General features: G+C 32.0%; 1 long non-coding RNA gene across 1 annotated transcript; it reads right to left on the bottom strand.

Annotated features, from left to right (window-relative positions):
* Positions 1-326: 326 nt before the first annotated feature.
* On the bottom strand, positions 327-2,173 carry LOC111710586 (uncharacterized). The gene is made up of 3 exons (XR_002767084.1): positions 2,095-2,173; positions 1,800-1,929; positions 327-627 (listed from the first exon to the last, which is right to left on the bottom strand). It is a non-coding gene; the product is annotated as an uncharacterized LOC111710586 (long non-coding RNA).
* Between the last annotated feature and the right edge of the window lie 3,827 nt (positions 2,174-6,000).

Raw genomic sequence — 6,000 nt, 5'->3', positions numbered from 1 at the left:
GCCTCGGCGCTCGGCCTCCATCCAATCCTAGCCGCATCGCTCGGCCCCCATTGCAGCCTGCGGGGCCTCTGAGGTCCTTACCTAACCTTTGGGAATTTGCCGTTTGGGAAATTGCACATTTGGGAAGTTTCCACTTGATAAATTGTCACTTGGGAAGTCGCCCTTGTGAAAATGCCTGTGAGAAAGTACCTAACACCAATAAACATGATGTTCTTTAACAGACTTTCCATCACGCATTAAAGCTTTAGAACTTGCTTTGTTGTCAAGAGTGCACGGAGATTTGAAATATGAATAGAAATAAATATGAATTAATCAATTATATTTACAAATAATATTGCATTTCAGCATAATAATAATTAAAACATAATAACAATTAGTAGCATGATAACACACACAGAACCTTAAAAATTAGACATGATCCATTTGGTTACGGAAAATAGTAGATAGAGAAAAAAAAATTAAACCTTAGATTTTCTTCTTTCAAAGATGTAGAGCTACAAAATGTTTTTATTTTAATCATAAACCAAATAGATCATATTAAAAAAAACAATTTTCAACAACAAAAAACAACATTTTTCCACAGAACTCTAATTCATCATTTTGCAGAATTCCTCATAATTGATTCTCCTGGATTAGAAAATCATCTGTTAACTTATTGTTAAAATGATGGTGCAAAATTGTACTTTTTTGTGCAACTCTCCTGTATGTGGGTTTTTCGATATTTTTTGAAAATTTGTAATTTCTTTTGGTACTCCAATGGCCCTAAAGAAAATCCGCGAACCTTATTTTTCTCTCAAAAAAAAAGTTCGAAAAGCAAAAATATGTATATAAGTTATTTCTATCGAAATCTTAAATTTTAAAAAGATTGAATCACAGAATCACAGAAAATTTGCAAAATTGTAATAAGAAAATTCGCAATTTTTAGTTCTGGTCTGATTTTTAAGGAAAAGTTATTTAAATTCTCTAGACCCTTTCTTCTTAGTATATTCTAAAGTACTAAATATACGCTGTTTTAGTTGAAACCTTAAGAATAATTGAAATTTTCCGTAAAAATATACCAGAACTGAAAATTGCGAATTTTCTAATTACAATTTTGCTAATTTTCTGAGATTCCGTGATTCAATCTTTTTAAAATGTTAGATTTTGATAGAAACAAGTTATTTGCACATTTTTGTTTTTATGAAATTTGATTTTGAGAGAAAAAAAAGTTCGCGGACTTTTTTTTGGGCCATAGAAGTACCAAAAAAATTACAAATTTTCAAAAAATATTGAAAAACACCCATACAGTCGAGAGTTGCACAAAAATGGTACAATTTTGCACTAGGCGCTGCAAATCACACTTTTTTTGACTCACTCTGTATGTGTAATATTTAAATCTTAATTGAACGGAATCAAATTTTTGCCACAAACTCTAATTTTCTAATTCCTATATCTTTGCAATCTTTGTTATTTCCAACTATGAATTTGATAAGATCAAATAATCTAAGTTTGAAATATCAAAGCTTTACACCATCAGGTTTAGAACATATAATGAATAGATTTCCTTTAGAAGTCGTACAGTGGGGCCCAAACAACTGTGGAATAGGAAAACGAATTAGATGTTGTTTTAATGTAAAATGTTTGACGAGTAGCTCGGAGATAAACTTATTAAGTTCAATGGGTCTCTGTGTAAGCTCGATTGCTCTGTCTTAAGTTCATTTGGTCATTAAAATCATAATTTGATGCTGTTCCACTGTTAAATTTGTTAAAGTTTAATTTGGAGTCTTATTTTCGTTTTCGTTAATTTCGGAAAAATTCACCTATCATCGTCGACGTCAGCCTTTTCGACCAATTCGTCGATTTCCTCGTCACTGAGTTGCTTGTTGCTCCTCCTCATGATGCTCTTGAACTCATTCACGGACACCTTCCCGTCCCCGTTCAGGTCAAAACCTGGACATTTATAGATCGATTACTGATCAATCGAAGCAGCATTGATTAAGATCAACTACAGAAAAATCAGGAACAAATCGATTTACCATCATAGATCATTGAATCAATTACTAATAAGCAAATCAATCCTATAATTGTTGATCAATTCCTGATTAATAAACTAACCTTTAAACGCATCCCTAAGGAATTGTTGATTTTTAGCCAAATCGCTTGACATTTTTTTTGTTTTTGTTTATTTTATTCTGAAATTATGATTATAAACCTGGTTTCGTGAAGTAAAAAAAATCTTATCTGAAAGGGAGTATTCATGAAAACCCGAGGTTGGGTATATTATGAACGAACAGTCCGTTTTTTTAAACAGCGGCGAATAGAAATCACAAATTTAGCGTCGTAAACAATCACTTTAAACGAAAACATGTCAGTAAATATAATCCTAGATTCCATATTATTTTAGGAGTCTCTGTACGGTGGTGTGGGTGGTATGATGACTGTCCACATAGTGTAAAAAAAATACCCCGTCAACTAAAGATATTAATCAACAGGTTAAAAATAGGGAGATTTTCTGTAGAAACTTTAAACCTTTCAAAGAAATTTATGCAAATTTCTAAAAGTTTTGTTTTGAAATTATCATATTTTTGTGAAGAAGGTTCGGCCTAGGCATGCTTTCCCTGCATTCGTTGTCAGGATATTTACACAAACAAGGGATTAATAAAACTAAATAAATCTGGTCAATTTGAATTATTCATGAAGAAATGAGGCCCCTTGACCCGATATTGGGGACATGATATTCAAAGTTTGAAAACGTTTTTAATTCGATTTGACAATCATGTTTTTGCACAATTTAAATTAATTTTTATTATGAAGTGCAGAAAGTGCAAAGAAATATTAAACAAACCTTCCCTCTTCTTTGTCAACAACAAAATTTGGCTCTTGTGACTAGTCCTGGGCGTTTTTAAACTCTGAGATTGGGAAGAGAAAGCTATCCTGTATATTTACCGTCCGAAAGATTTTTAAAAAATTTTAAACTGTCACAGTGGATATCGATATCAAGCGATTGAGATTAGCGCTGTTTTACTCAAAAATTTTGATAAATTTTACCTCTGGATAAATTAGATTATTTTCCTACTCGAAGTAGATACCCCCTCCCCCTTCCATTCCCCTATTTTCTAGGCCCGATAAGGAAAAATTTAGCCACTGCGTATTTTAACATTTAATTACATTGTTGCGAAATTATTTCATGTTATTCAGAAAAGTGTCTTAACGTTTCAGCATATGTAAATTGAATTTAGCCTCTTTTAAAAATTATAGTTTATCTCTATCCTGAGATTATAGTTTATCTCTATCCTGAGATTATAGTTCATCTCTATCCTGAGATTATAGTTCATCTCTATCCTGAGATTATAGTTCATCTCTATCCTGTGATTATAGTTCATCTCAATAGTTCATCTAGCTCAAGCATTGATTCAGACTAGCTAGTGTCTGATTGACATCGATAGCTCATGAGATTGTGCAATTTGGCATTGAATTGATTATAGCTTGAAAAAATAGCTTAAGTCCTTGTTTAATTATACGAGTAGAGATACGGCTTGTGTACACGCCTGAGAGTTAGTCCTCACTCCTGTATGCCAAGTCCATTATCGCCTGATCCAATCAGGGTTCAATCATGTGTTTGTTGTCTATTCTGAACCAAAAGAAATAGTGTTGCAGTAACATCAACATTTCTATCTATCTCACTATCCAATTAGAGTTATGAATCATTCAATTGCCTGTATCAGTAAATGGAAATATTTTTTTCTACTGAAACTATAGTTATTATTGGATGCTTGTGTCCCTGTGTGGCATTTAGAGTCGGTGCTGTTTAATTGTATTAACTGATAGACCTGGACAGATACAACTAAATTGTTACCGAGTAGGTATTTGCTACAATAGTTCATCTCTATCCTGAGATTATAGTTCCTCTCTATCCTGAGATTATAGTTCATCTCTATCCTGAGATTATAGTTCATCTTTGAGATTTAAAATAAATACTTGAATAGATATCAGTTTCACCGGAAAATATAGAAAAGTACGACGCGGCGGTGGCGTTCCGCTCTCATTGTTGAATACAACATTTGAAAACTAAAATTAAAAGATTAATTTCTATATTTTCTATGCGACTGATTCGCCAATTTAATCTAAGCACAATATTATTACCGAATCCAACCATCCAAGTTTTATATTCAAAATTTGTGTTTTAAAAACTGAAACCTGACACCTGAAGCTATACGTAAAGTTAGAAAGAAGCAACAAGCAAAGACGACTACAATAGAAACAAATTGATTTCTAAAAAAAGACTAAATGGAAAGAAAAGAAAGGAGAAAGAAATCATAAAACTTGGAAAATAAAGAAATTAAAAAAATGTAAACTACAGAAAGTTAAAAAAATACTATTGGGAGCTTTTTTAGCTGAACCGATTATTTCTAAGGGAGGAAGGAGACAGAATTGAGGACAAATTTTTATTTAAATCATGAAAAAGAAAATTTCAGGTCTGATGAAGGAGCAAGGGTACAGAATGCATCTTGTAATGTTTGTAAAAATGAAAGTTTAGAGTGAAAGTGTTTAAGAAACCTGTAGAATATTATTAATTTATCAGCACTACCTAGCTGGAAACAATGTAATTTATATACTATAGTGCCTGATTAACCCCAGTTCATGTTTTAAACTGCTTTGCAATATAAACAAGCTTCTCCCTTTATTCGGCATGCAAACATGCTAATAAATTAGTTTAATTATTTACTAAATGTCTAGAGAACGTGTTAATATTATGTAATTAGTTTGAAACCACTCACCATGGATATACAAATATTTACTTGATTGTAACTTACAAGGACAAACCAAACAAGTCGTGTTTTTTAATTTGATCAAATCAACAGCTGACGGATTAAACATGAATGTCGGCGAGGAGTGTACAGAATTTCCCCGATTTTTTGCAACTTTTGTTGCACTAATTTTGCACGGCATTGTTTAATTGTTAGCAATGATTTATGAATGAAAAGATGAAATTTTAACTCGACATACAAAGCCAATGATTACTGAGCTTTAGAATGGTGGATATCGAAATTAAGCTTGATCTCCTCTTTTTTTAATCTCCAGAGTAAATAATGCTTGTTCACCTCTTGTTATTAATCTCCAGATTAATTAACCGATCGGGATAAAGGAAATTCCATTCAAAAGTTTTCAGCTCTAATAATTCATTGAAAGGGGTAAGAATTAAAGGCGGGGGGGGGGGCTATCTTTCCAAAGGAGAAGTTATAGTTACGGGATTAAGAAAATTCCTTGGTCAAAAACACTAGTGAAGTTGTATAAATCAGATATATTGTGTATAAGTTATATTCTAACAAAAAATTCTCCTGCGGCGCGCCTAATTATCTCAACACCAAAAACATCACATACCTCGCCCTCCCCCCCCCCTCCTTAAAAAATACACTAGTTGTGCCTTTGTATTAATCTTTTTGCATTTTAAGTTCGGTTGTACTTTAATCAAGCCCAGGCTGAACCTTATCAAAACTACAAGAAAATAAGAAAAATGTTATAAATAAATACAACTTATGTCTGATTTAGAATTCGTCTAAATGAAAAGAATAAGCTATCGTTAAAAATTGCATTGCTACAAAAAATGTCAAAAATTTATTTTAGACCAAATTGAAAAGATTACCGAAAGATACAGACTTTATCGATACTTCGTTTTGATTTGTTTCCATTAAATACTCATGTTCACACTACGCAGTTTTTTTTTTGCTCTGAGCGTATCACATAATAACAGCTACTGTTTCAAAAATACATTATTAATGTTGGTTTCTCATGTTTTCCTATTATCTTATTCTGATTCTACCATTTTAATAGCCATTCCTAAAAAAGACTCCAAAAGACTCTAATAGAATTTATTATAGCTGGAATTTTGGCTTTATACTTTTAGTTATAAGTATTATTCAAAAAAAGTTCACTTTGAACGTATAGTCAAATTATAAGTTATGATTCATTATCAAAGCTAGAACATTTCTTTGAGATTAAACAAGTGGGCCTGTTAGCAAT

The sequence above is a fragment of the Eurytemora carolleeae genome, unplaced genomic scaffold (genome assembly GCF_000591075.1).
Source record: "Eurytemora carolleeae unplaced genomic scaffold, Eaff_2.0 scaffold677, whole genome shotgun sequence".
In the NCBI taxonomy this organism is placed as follows: Eukaryota; Metazoa; Arthropoda; class Copepoda; order Calanoida; family Temoridae; genus Eurytemora; species Eurytemora carolleeae.
The sequence above is the reverse complement of the archived record's forward strand: the minus strand, read 5'-3'. Positions and strand labels throughout refer to the sequence as shown.